This window comes from Calypte anna, chromosome 14, assembly GCF_003957555.1.
Source record: "Calypte anna isolate BGI_N300 chromosome 14, bCalAnn1_v1.p, whole genome shotgun sequence".
Classification (NCBI taxonomy): domain Eukaryota; kingdom Metazoa; phylum Chordata; class Aves; order Apodiformes; family Trochilidae; genus Calypte; species Calypte anna.
This window is the reverse complement of record NC_044260.1, coordinates 15046811-15060503: the sequence shown is the minus strand read 5'-3', so window position 1 is coordinate 15060503 and position 13693 is coordinate 15046811.

The window sequence follows — 13693 nt, the reverse complement described above, 5'->3', positions numbered from 1 at the left end:
GACTTTTGTCATGGATAGAAAATGGGCCTGAAGAAACATCCATGCTGGATGATGAGCTACATACAAGTAATGTTTAATTGTGTCATCACCTGAGAGATTTTTTTGCACTGCTTGGCAAATGATCAGCACATCAAACCATTCCACAAATGTTTAAGAACAACTACCAGAAAATGAAATTTGAATAACATTAAACCCCCTCTGACATCTGCTTTTCTGCTTCAGTACCCTTTTGTTCTTTCTCCTTCATCTATTTCCTGTGCTTCACAAGATATTTGCCTAAAAGGCAGGATTTCACTTTTCACCTGGGTTCAGTCAACACAACTACAGCAATCCAAAAGCTGTGACATCTCAGTGGGTTTGTCCATTTTGTTCTGCAATTCATCATTCACCAGCCTCCACTTGAGATACTATACTTGGTTGCTGTGCAAAATACCATAGGAAAAGCAAGAAATCATCAAATTAAGGAACCAGATCTCTGTTCCCAATGTTGGATGCCAGCTCCTGCGTGCAGCACTGGCACAATTCAGCCAGCACAGACAAGACCTAAAAATGGGAATGCAGCAAGACCCCAGTCTTGTATTTATCCAAGCTGTTCCTTGAACAAATGTCAAGTCTATGAACTGTCAGGAAGAAGGAAAAGAGAAGGAACAAACCAACTGCAGCCTACATTTCCTTATCATCACCCAGCCTCAGCAAGGACACATGCTGGAAAATCCAAGTGAAAATGCTGACCTTTAGGAGGAAGCATGGAGCGAGGTGTGGAGCAGCTGTGGCCACTCCTGGGAATCAAGACCTGTGGGAAATCATCACTGTGATGAGGTCAGATGAACAGGATTTCACAAAGCAACAGAAAACAAAGCTTGGAAAGTCTTGGTTCTCCTAGAAGATCCTTTTCCTCATGGATAAGAGAATGCACAGAGATTGCTGCAGTACAACAGCTCCAGCTTTGTCCAGTCCAGCCCAAATATCCTGTAAAATACTGAGCAGAAACAAGAATAAACACATTGTAGAGAAGGCAGGAGCTGTGTGCAGCAAGCCCATGAATCTTTAATTGTCAGACACAACATGACCAAATCCAATGGCTTCTGCTGTCAGATGATGTAACAGAGTCAGAAGTTGCAATGAACCTCCCAGGCTGCTTCCCAGCCAGCAGGAAAAGAAAAGCTGCAGGAAGAATTTCCAACTCCACCATCTCAGCCCCTCACCTGTGAGGTCCATCCCAGGGCAAAGATCTGCTCAGCCACCTCCAGGGAGAGACAACACTCACATCCCTTGGAGAAAGATGCTGCAGGACCTGCAGAGATAGGCTGAAAATTCCCTATCCATGGAACCTTCCCCTCCCAGCTCCAGAGTCACAACATCAGGGCAAGCTGAGCTCCATGGACCCAGTTCTGGAATTCTCATCTGTGCTTAGCCAAAACTCCAAGGAGAAAAATAAAATAATGGAGCTTTGCTTAACTGAATAGGAGGGAGGATTTTGGGATAAAGAAATCCTTTTGCTGACAAGGGATGCTGCAGGTGACTTCCACAGGGATTATGTCACTCCCCACCTAACCTGGGCTTTCAGTGGCTGCATTGTGGGTTTACTCTTCATATCAGAGGCAAATTACCACAGGTTAATAGGCTGTAGGCATGGTGTTAATGAGAAAGCCTGAAAGAAACACAGCAGGAGAACAGCAATCTGTTTGGGGCCCAGAACAGGCTGAAAAAAAAGAAAACACAAACCCAATTGACTGAAAACAGTTGTGTGTTTGGCTTATGCACTCACAAACAAGGTGCTTAAGGGTTATTATAGTTGCTGGTAACAATTACACATAAAATCATATGCAGAGCTTGTTCAGTACACAAGCAGGCAGCCATTTCACCTGATGTTCCCTCTCCCTCCACTCCTACCCACTGGTTTCATCAACCTGTCAGGATTATTGTCTCAGAGTACTTGGAGCAAAAATAGCTATTTTCTGCATGCTTTTCCAACATGTAGTAGCAGGTTCTTTGGTCTGTTTAGTTTTCTGTACATCACCTCAAAATATAAATACATGAAGAGCGAGCCTGGATCACTGGCCTTGAAAAACAAACACTGAACCCAGTGAAGTTAAAAGAACATGATAAGAGATTTCCTGTGCAGCACTTTCTAGTTGTATTTTAATGACACTTGGTACCACTTTGTAAAGCTTCAGGGCAGACACCAGGGTAGCTGCTGCCTGGCTGTGTGAATCCAGCTTTGCTGTTTAATTGCAGACACATCCATCAAAAAGCCACCACACAAAGGGGTCTCAGTGGAGTTCAGGCTGGGGGATTTGGGTGGCACAGAGCATTTGAAATTAGGAAAATTATGTGGTCTTTAAATCAACTTCATGTTTCCTATGGCATCAAGGCAAAGGCCCTCCCCCAGAAAGTGCCTGCTACCTTGCTGTTCAATTCCTAATGATTTGTAATTCCCCTAATAAGGGATTTGCATAAAAGCCCTGACTGTTTGAAATGATGCCTTATTTTATGTCTTAGAAGCAGACAGCAGATTTATCTCCTGCAAGCACATCAGATGGCTTTATAGCACTCACTTCTACTGGAAAGCCACAGTGACTGAAATCAACAACATTAAGCCTCCTTTCCCCCACCAAACTGGGATAAACCTGCAGGCAAATTGCTAAGTGCACTGCTAAGCCCCTAAGCTTTCATGGCATTGATTCTCACAGAGTAATTGTAATCCCCAAATCTGGTTGAAAATGCAGAGAAGTTCTCACAGTACATGATGCTGAGAAGCAGACTTTGTTGTGAGCCAGAACTGCAGATACCCCATTCCCTGCAATGCTGTTTCAGGTTTGGTTGATTTAGGGACATTGGGACATTTTAGTCCAGAGGCTGGTGATATCACAGGAAATAAAGCAGCAGAACACTCCCTCAAAAACCATGGAATGCAGGTGATGTTCAGAGCTGCTTTGAAAACCTGGTCTAAAGATTTATACCAGACCAGGACGGGCTGGTTAAAGGCCTGAAAAATGTGTCAGGTGCCCTCGAGGAAAAAACTCCCTCAAAATAAGTAAAATGGACTTCTGTAACATTTCGTATTTGTTACAGAGCACTTGCTAACTGGATGGAAGTGGAAAAATTTAATTCTCTTTCTGCTTACAGACTGCCAGAAGTGGATGTTCTCACAGAGCAGTGATGTTAAGCACTTGGTTTGCAGAGGTGCTGTGATCCCATGCACCTCAGTGGGAACCAGCACAGCCTGGAAGCATTGTACAGATGGAAGCATTTGTTTTCAGACTCTCTCCAAACCCTTAGCTAAAGCAAACCAGAACACCTGCTAACACCAGAAGAACAATACCTTTCACTGGATCTAGTGAGAAAGCAATAAGTGACCAGAAGTCCAATCATTCCTGAGATCAGCAGCATCACCCCCCAGCAGAGCTCAGCACACTCAGACTGCTCAGATGTAAAACTCCACCCCAGAGGAGGATTGATAAGTTAAGAGCAACCATCAGCTGGTGACAAGACATTGGTATAAAATCACTGGCTCATGACATCCATCAGCTCACAAATGGAGCAGATCACCACACAAAGAGAGAAAATGCCATAAGAAGGGCCATAAAACAGCCTGAAACACTGAAACATTAATTGGCAAAGGGTTTCATAGGGATATAAATTAAAATATTTATTACTTTCAATATTTTTTAAGAGTGATACTAATATTGACACGTTTATATTGAATACATATTGAATATTACAGCTTTCTATCACTTAACCTCCTCTAAGCCTCTTTATTCTTCCAGGTTAGTTCTTAATTAAGACTTTCAGAGAACAAAACTGGGGACCTCAATAAGACCCAATTAGAAATTAAGAGAACCAACAGATATGCAGAGCATCTCCTCTACAAGAGCTATTGTTGCACCCAGAAATCAGGCCTCAAAGAACAAAAAAACCAAAAAAAAAACCCCCACCCCAAATGTAGTACCAGAGGCTGTGAGCTCCCCTGAGCCCCCCCAGGGCTGGTAAGGGGTAGGAGTGCACAGGCAGGACCCGAACCTGCTCTGCAGTGCTCCTGTCCCTGGCTGGGAAGCACAGGTTGTGCAGAGCTGTTCCCATCAGACATCCTGAGCTGCAGCAGGGATTACAGGGAGTGTGGAACCACTTCTCCTGAGTCAGGAGCCCACAGGCAGGCAGGGTGCTCAGATTTGCCTCCTTTGAGCCATTGTCTGGAGGAGGAGAGAAAAAACACCCGGACTACAGCCCAGAAAACCTGACAACAATGAGAGGAAATGGAGCAGAACCACTGTATATGGGAATAGATGCCATTCTATTTGAATAAACCACAAGGTTTGTTGATCTGCTGAGAACAGGAGCTTTTCCCTTGAAAAACACATTATTTCATTTGCATCCAAAGCCATTAGGTCTTGGGATGGAGAAATTAAATGTGACCAAAAAGACACAGGTGACCACGAAGTGGCCAGGAAATAAAGAGCTGATGGCTCAGAGGTCTGCAGGCAGCTACTGGCAGTTTTGGGGAAAAAACAAAACAAAACAACCCAACAAATCAAACCATAAACCCCAGCACCAGCCTGTAGGAACATGAAACCAGCAGAATGCCCCAGTCCAGTGCTCATGAACTGCACCCCATGTCAGAGCTGTGCCCCTACAACAAGCCCCAGGACCCACGAATGTCAGAGCCACCAAGCCCAACGTGCTCAGCATCTTCAGCTCCACCAGGGCTGGGAATCAGCAGTGAGGCAAGGTGGGAAAAGGGAATAATGGCTCATCCGTTGCCATGGATAATGGTGATTTTGCTGTTACTGTATGAGGACAGATGCACAGAGAGAGGTAGGCAAGAACCAGTAAGTGCCACAACAGAATGAAAACCAGTAACACCACAAGAAGAGACTGAAGAGTTGTGTGTGAAAACAACCTACCACGTTTCTCTGCAACAACAGCTGAGGCTGTGGAAGGGGAGGGATGGGGAGACAGGAGGAGCTGCTGCTGTTTTCCCTGTCTGACATCCTGACAGGCTGCTGGGCCATCAGCTCAGATCTCAGCTTTGCCAGTGCCTCAGGAAAGCAAAACTGACAAAAGTCCTCGTTACCAGAGAGACAAAGTAAAGGCTCTAATGAGAGGAAAGCTCACACAGAGTCCTGGTTTGAGGAACATCACCCAATGCCTCCTGTGCCCAGTGCTGAGCTCAGCTGCAGCACCAGGACCTGGAGCTGGAGCAGCAGGACAGAACTTCCATGGGCACACAGGCTGGAATCTTTATGGCTCATCCCACCAACCTGTGATCCAACCTCTCCCAGCCCCAACCAAATGCTCAGAGCAGCCTGAGCCTGCAGCTTCAGCAGCTCACTCAGCTGATAACAGTGCATACACACTCTCAGTAATGTTGATAGCTTGTCCAGCCCCTCAGCTGGCATCAGCAGAGAGCGAGAAGGCAGAAGGCAGCTCAGTCTTTCTCCATCTTCTTTGCTCCACAGAGCAAACACCTTGAGCTCTGTTGCCTGAGACAGGAATTAACATGAAACCTGTGTCCAGTGCAGAGAGCTGCTGGCTCTCATTAGCCCTGCTGCTCCTGGTCACAGATGCTCAGACACTAGCAGAGAAGTTGTTTTTTGGTTTGGGAGTGGGCTTTGATCCTGACATTTGTTGTCAGCATCATTTACTTGCAGAGCACTGAAGCCACAGCTGTCATACTCCAGGCTTTATGACACATCATGGGAAATGTAATCTTTGCTGCTCACAGGCAGGCAGCTGCAAGTGCAGAATGCTTGCTGCAGCTGAGGGAGGGAAGCTTGAGTGTATTTTTACAACATGTTTACACCTCCTCTTCCATTCAAACTTCACCTCATGTGTCCAGCAGGTGTGACTCAGATTCCTGGGCCCCTCTAAGACCACCTGCTATGGGGTCCTGTGGGGTCTTTTCAGCACAGAAGAGGTGTCAAGAATGAACACATCAATCACCACATTCCTGCTACCATTACCAGGGTTGAGGCAGGCACAAAGAAGAGTATAAAATCCACTGCCAGCTTGCTAAAGCCACAAGTATTGCTTTGAACCACCTGAAACTCCCCAGCCTCAGCAGAGGACAGGGCCAGCATCTCAAGGGATTCTTCAGTACCAGGGTAATTATTCAAACACATGAGCCACAGGAGATCTGGGGTGCCCAAAGATCACTGCTCCCCAGATACACCCAGCTACATTTTCCTGCAGGACTCACTATCCTGCAGAGGTGGGATGGGGACAGACAAGAGGAGCAGCAATGCCTAACAAGCTGCCTCCAAAAATGAAAACAGAACAAGGTGCTCAGACCACCACTCTGCATCAGATCTGCTCTGTGACAAGACAGCACCAGCAATCTAGGGCCCAGAACTGCTGTTTTCAGGACACAAGCTCATATCATGCCCCACCTTACACTGTGCCCCCTACATGAGCCAGATTTCCAGCCTGGTATTTTATTACCAGCACAGACTCTGCATCCTGCCAGAGCTGAGGGAAAGGAGTCTCAGGTCCTGCCTCTGGGCCCCAGTTTCTAGGAGCCAAATAGCAAAAAGATATTCCCCCTTGTGTGTCACCCCCTTCACATGGTTAAACTAAAAGAGCAAAATCCATAATACAAGCACAAGAGAGGTCTCCTCTGAACCCAATAAATTTTTTGCACTGTAGGGTTAGAGATACAAAAAATACATTAACAGCTAATGAGCAGCAGAGACAATAGAGTGTGCAATAGAGAGCTGGCTTCTCATCTGCACATAATCTAAATTCAGCATAACTGAGGACAGCTTGAGCTGGCAATTAGCTGTAAGCAGTTCTTCAGTTCCCACAGTACTGGGCTGTTCCCCCATTCTAATTTAGAGCAGCTTTGCTCTATCCTGGCTGGCAGAGATTTGAGCTTGAAATGGTAGATCCAAGCCAATGGTAACTGCAAGTGTAAAAGCTGCTACTCACTTTTATCTTCTGTATCTCTGGGCTGTTCTGGGCTGAGGACTCATCTGCTGGCATCAGACAAGCATGGAAAGCCAAACCATGCTCTTGCCAGGCCTGCTGCAGCCTTGCCATCCAAAGCAGAGCTTTAGGTCCATCTTTTCTCTTCACAGGAAGCACCTGTAAAACCATTTGAATGTCCTTTCATTTTTAGGAAGTTCTGTTTAGAGAGAAAACAACCTTTAATCTTGCTCTGTCACTTTTGGGGAGGTGCCCATAGCACACGCACAGCATCAGGGGTCATTTTGCTTCATTAATGGATTAGCTGTGGCTTAGGCAGCAGAAGCAGCAAAAATAGAGCAAATTAAACAGGAGCAACATGCAGATCTTGATAAGACGTAAGATTTACTTTCCCAGTCAGGACTTGCAAGCTCAGACTTGCACCAGCTTCACTCTGTGAAACAAGAACTTGCACTTGTTCCCTGGCCTAGCAAGGAATGAGAAGAGTCCCTGTCACTGCTGCACTGCAAGGTCTTGTCACAGTGGCACCAGGTGCTGCTTTATTAATGATAATCTCTTTATTAGTGATAGCCCAGCCTCAAAACTCAATGACAAGTGATTGTGCCATTCTGAGGAGCTCGTGCAGGCTTCCCTTATAAACCTGTGCCTTCCCTATTGGTGATCACTATCAGGCAAACCCCACCAGTCCCTACCCAGCACTACACCTTTTACTGAGGTGATAACTTCTTTTTGTGCACACACGTGTGGGGGAGGCAAACATTCTGTTCTTCTGATATAACTTATCTGATCCAAACCAAGGAGGGCAGAAAGGGAGCTCTGGCAGCTCCAGGATGAACACTGGATGGCTTCTGTTGTGAGCACCAGTTCAGCCTCAGAGCCAGGGTCCCAGCAGAACAGATCCCTTATCTCATAAGGCTGCTCAAAGCACGCTGAGACACCATGCATTTTAGCATACAGACTGCAAGAGAAACAGCCCAGGGCAGGAAAAAAGATAGGAAAGAAACCTGAAAAAAACCAGGGAAGATATTTTAGTGCACCCTGAAAAGAGGGTTGCAGGTCAGAGAGGGGAGAAGGCTGTGGGGAGGTCAGACACCCACAGCCAGCAAAGGAAGAGAAGGGAAGAGCAGCCACGGAGCAGAGATGCCTGAGCCAGAGCAGATTGTCCATGGGGACACTGGCAAGTTTGAGTTCCAGGACTGTGATCCCTTCCCAGGAATCGCTCAGCCTTGTTCTCACCATCAGCATGGCCTCTAAATGGATTAACAGCTCTGCTGTTTACTACACGTGTAAGCCAGAGCTATTTACAGTGATAGAAATGCATTCCCAAAGAGCCTGTGTGGATTTTCAAATGGCTGCAGAGGTCAGCTCTGCCACTCAAAACCACTGAGCCCTTGACTGCTCTGAACCTTGGCTGGGGGATTCTGCAGCAGGTTTGCAGCTGGGGAATGGTCACATCTGGAGGGTGTGCTCTCAGCTGGTAGAAATCAGTGTGTCCAATGACATCAGTGGAGACAAGCCAGGGAATCAGTACAGATGTTGTGAGCAGGTGACAATTTGGTCTAAAAATTCCTCACCTTTTCCACTTTTTAATTGAGAAAAAAGCAGCCTTTTCCATTGTTACCCAACAGCAGTGTGAGAACCTGTGTGAATAAACTGGTGGGGTTCAACCCAGCTTCTATCAGGCACAAAAAGTAAAACTGAGTAACACGAAGCCCTGGGAGCTGTAAAATCCTTACAGGACTGGAGAGAGCTGCTACAAGTCAGAGCCAGGTTATGTAAATGGAAATAACACAAGGGAGTAAAGCTCACTTTGCAGCTGGTCAGGAGCTAACCAGTTTCCAGATGGAAGATTCAGACACTGAGCTGCTCAAGTGGCAATTTTAATTAACCCTGGACTAACATTAAAGAACACTAACAATGTTTTAATGCTAGTGTGAACATCTTTAACAATTAATACTGTGTAAGTAGAGTTTAAGTGATTTAAAAGCATCGTGCAGGCTGATCACTCAGGGTGAAATATCTACCTTGAGCACACAGCTTGGTACTAAAGGCACATCAGTGTCTTTAGCCAGGGAAAAGAGTGAGGCCAATGTGTGGGGTAAGGAGGAAAATACACATTGAAAATACACACTGCCTGTCCTAGAGGAAAAGGCTCCCATGGTATGAAGGGGAAGGATGAGGAAAAGGTGGTTTCTTTTAGAGACAAATACAAGCTCCAGAGGGCAGTTAAGAGAAAAAAAAAACACCACTTGTTTGCAACCCCCTTGCCTATCAGAAAGGATCTATTCTTAATTAGAACAAGTGGTAAGAGAAAGGCACCTCTGCCTCTTGGCTTCTTTTGCCCAGGGCACTTTGCTCTCCTCTTCCAGTAGTCACTGGGAGTCACTTTGACTACTGCCAGCCTGACTCAACATTTTTTTTATTTTTTATTTTTACTTTGTGCCATGTTCTTTGTGAACTAGAGGCACAGTCCAGCTCCCACTGGCTGCAGCAAGAATTTTATTTACTGACTTTAAGGTGCATTAGGGCCTTTGCTCAGCCACTGCTTTCTGATGGTGGAAGGAGGAGATTTCAAGGATTATAAATTCACTGGAGGGCAAAACACAGCCTTAATCATGCACAACTTTATATGCAGGGTCACTGCATGTACTCACAGAGGGAGAAGCCACATCACAGGGTTCTGGGAGATGTTGATGCTCTGAGCATCACACCAGGCACCTGCCCACTGCCCTGGGGCTACCTGGCCACAACTTGGCAGCCAAGTGGTCAGAAGCAGCACCTCATTTTTCAGACTGTGTGGTCTAAGCAATGTGTCAATACCTGGCAAACATGAGGCTTCCTGTCAAGGAAAAAAAAAAAATAAGGCATGAAAATGAAAGTCATTACATTACTGGAACTGTATTCATCATCATGAATTAATTACATTCATTATCATCACAGGAGGGGCAATTAATATCTAGCAAGCATTTATGAAAGAGGAAGCATGAGCCATAAAAGCTGGATCATTATATGAGGGACATCTTCTGGAGTGCTTCAGCTTTATCTTGGAGAGCCATCACCTGGGTCTTTATTCAGCCAACCACTGCTTGGTGAATGGAAGGTTCTGTGGCCACAGCTGAAAGCAGCAAGATCACATTTATTTTGTACACCTTAGGATTCAGTGTCTTGATTGTTGTGTGTTTGTTTTCCATCAGTGAAATGACTGGAAAAATAACCCTGATAAACTCTTTTCTTCAGCAGGGAATTATCCTTAGTGAGAAACAGGTCAGATCCACAGGGCCTGTGGAGGGGGCATCTACAGCTTGCAGCTCAATGTGCACAGAGCCATTTAAAACCTTAAATAGGACAAAACTCAGTGAAAGGCCTTAGGGAAGGCAAAGAATATTTACTTTAAACCAAACCCATCTCAGTAATTCACACTCAAGTTCCACTTAAGTTCTAAACCCAAACCTTATCACTGAGTTACACTGCCTGGGAACCTAACAGTTTAATTCCTCTAGAATCCAGCATAACCTGAAAGATTTTCCCAATTTGGGATGATTTTAACTGTCCTGACACAGACTGCTGTCTCTGCTGTACAAAAGATGCCTCACATGCCAAGATGTTAATTTTTTACATGCTAAGATGCTTAAATGTTTAATCTCCCCATTAATAGAACTAACAGATACTAGAGTCTATCCAAGTGTAAAGAGTAAGGAAGAACTATCACTGTACCCCAGACCCATGGGCCAGAAGTGCCCCACAGCCCCCAGGGATGCTCAGAGACCTCAGCACCAGCAGAACTCAGCTCTGCACACACACGAGTGCCATCTGCTGCAGGACACAGGAAAGGGAGCAGATTCCTAGAGAGCCCCACTCTAAATAACAAAAATGCTCACTGGCACCTCACACACAACCCAAATCCCCCCAATTAGAGACAGGAGAACTCCTGCCATGATCCACACCCCTGCAAGTGAGATAACAAAGGACGTAGGGAGCCAAAGCCCCAGCCAGGGAGCTGCTCCCGTTGTGCTTAGGGGGCTCGTTGGGTCAGCAGACCAGGGAACGTGTTCCTACAGCCAGGAACATCAGACTGGATGCTGACATGGACACACCATGGGACTGCCAGGGAGGTTTCTTGCTGCTTCACATTACCCAAGGTGGTATTCTGGCCAATTCCAACTCCAAAATTCCAGATGTTCAGACCTGGCTCCCAAACACAAGGAGTGGCCACTGAAAACTCCTGCTGGCCCTCAGCTCCCATGGAACCCTACCCACAGCACCACCAACAATCAGGCTATGGGGGTTTTTAGCACCTAAAACTTCCCATGTTCCTCCCCTCCCTCTCTCTTTATCTCTGCCCATTTTCAGCTCCAAAATTCCAAACAACTGGACCTGGCTCCCGAACACAAGGGAAAAGACCTGAACACCCACAACACCAACCCCTCCAGAACACCCCACAGCTTTGGAGATCCAGATGGGAACCCACTCCCCTGCTCTTGCTAGAGCTGAACCCTGCAGCCATCAGCACCTGGGGAACCTCAAACACCAAGAGTTGAACAACAGCTTGGCCAGAAGCCCCCAGCCCCGTCGTGGCTGCCTGTGTCCCACGGGGTCTGGCTGCCAGCAGCTCCTTCCCATCCCATCCCATGCTGATGTCCTGGGATCCTGTTTGCCTCTGGGCAGAGGATTTGCTGTTCCATCAGCCTCGGGCACACTCGTGGTGAAGTGGCTCAGGGCATGACCAGCTCAGTCAGCATCATCCCTCCCTTTGCAGCTTGCCAGGTGGGGCAGAGCCCTCTGAGGGATCCTCCCTCTGAAAGCAGCTTTGTTTTGAGTTGTCTGGAATTACCTGTAGATTGATCTTTGCTTTTTTCCTGGTGAGATTTGGTGCTGGGACTGCTGGCACTCAGCCCAGGGGCCTTTCATGGCTCCCTGCCTCCAAGACTCCCTGTCTGACTCCCACTGTGTCCCTCTGTAATTCTAGTTGGGGCTTTTTGGGGGGGAAAAAACCCAACCCTGCTAAGGGGTTAGTTTGGGCACAGGGAGTACCTCTGTAATTGCAATAATTTTGCTGGCATTCCATCCAGGCCAAAAAAGTAAGACTGCATCTGAAAGCCATATATAAACTCAGATAAGTGAATTACCTGTAGATCTGCAAGTTCCTTAATTGGATATAAGGCAGAAGAAACTTCATTGCTTCACTTAATTACCATAAAATAATGATGTGAAACCTTTCAGGTTCTGCCAAAAGGTGGCAGCCTGGGTCTTGGCTTCAGGATCTGCTCAGGCTGAGGAGGAGCAGCTGCAGCCCTTGGCTTGGCAAATATTTCTGTGTGCAGACCCAGAAGGGGATCAGCTCAGGGTGGGTTTGTGGCAGGAGAAACATCTTGAAGCTTGGAGGGTGTTGGTGAAGAGGCCCGAGATTCCCTGGAGGAAAACCCAGTGTGCCAGGAAGCAGTGGGAAGGTCTGGAGGGGCTCCTGGGTCTGGGGGAGGGAGAGCTGTGGGGTGCTGGGTGCTTCGAGCTGCCCAGACACCTGCCCCAAACTGGAGATCTCTGAGAGAGTGGAAACCCCATGGAGATGGGATGGGGAGAAGGGAGCAGCCATGCTGAGGGCTTCTGTGTGTCCTGAGGGCTGGAGCTGGGCTGCAGCAGACATTTCTCTGCCCCTCCAGTCCCTGGTTAACGATGCAGTTATTGGTTTGTACAGAAATCCTTCAGCTTACCTAAACACTGCAGATCAGCCCGTTTGCTGATGTTTCCCTATGTGGGTCCTGCAGCCACCCAGGAGCTCTTGCCCTGTGGTGCTCATCAGGCAGGGTTCAGCCTTGTCCCCAGCAGGTCAGGTCCCCAGGGCACCTGCCTGAGGTCAGATCCTGAAATATCTTGGATCTCTGTGGGGTGTGGGGTTTGGCTTTGGGTGGCCTCTACCTGTAACAGCAGATAATGCCCTTCATCCTCCCAAGATGCAGCCTCCAGAATTGCTGGGTTGTCCTAGAGCTGCACCTCAACCTTTTCTATCTGAAGCAGAAAAAAAAATTTGCCGCTACTGTGTTATTTCTGCTGCTGCTTTATGATCCCAGACAGAGGCCTTTGCATGAGCTGACCTGCAGGTGCAGGTTTCCAGCAGCAGGATCACATTTTGAAGCAGCACCAGAGGACACCATCAAACTGCAGCTTGGAGCAGGCCTGGCCCAAAGAGGTTTTTCTCTCACCCAGCACTTTGCAGAGGAAGGGCTGTGGGGAGCAGGGCTGCAAGCAGCAAACCCCTCTTTGCCCAGGCACAACAAAGATGAGAGACCTGCTGGGTGCAAAGACTTAATTGAACTTTCCAAGCCAGTTAGAGACAAGAAAACAAAGGGTGAAAATGTCACTGTGAACTGCTCACCAAGCTCTTAATTTATAGTATCTTAATTAACCAAGGCACAGCCCATGGGTGAAGAGCAAGGTGAGCTGCTGCTGCTGCAGCCCTGCTGCCCCCTGCATGGTGATAAGGGCTTTGATCAGTGCTGGGGAGGTAGGAGCTCTGTGACCTCTGAAACCAGGGGGGCAGAGCTGGGGAGGAGCAGAATGATGCAGGTTTCCTACCTGGATGGAAAGGCAGTGGGTGCAGACCCAGCTACAACAGCTGGGTCTCTTCCACTCCATGAGGGCTCCACACATGAAGCCCCCCAGGCTGGTGCTTTGTCACCCAGCACTTCTTGGATTCTGCCCCTGCTCTGTAGGACGTGCTGTGAAGGGTTCTTGATGAGGGATCTGACCTGTGAGGTCTGAGGGACTCTGGGAG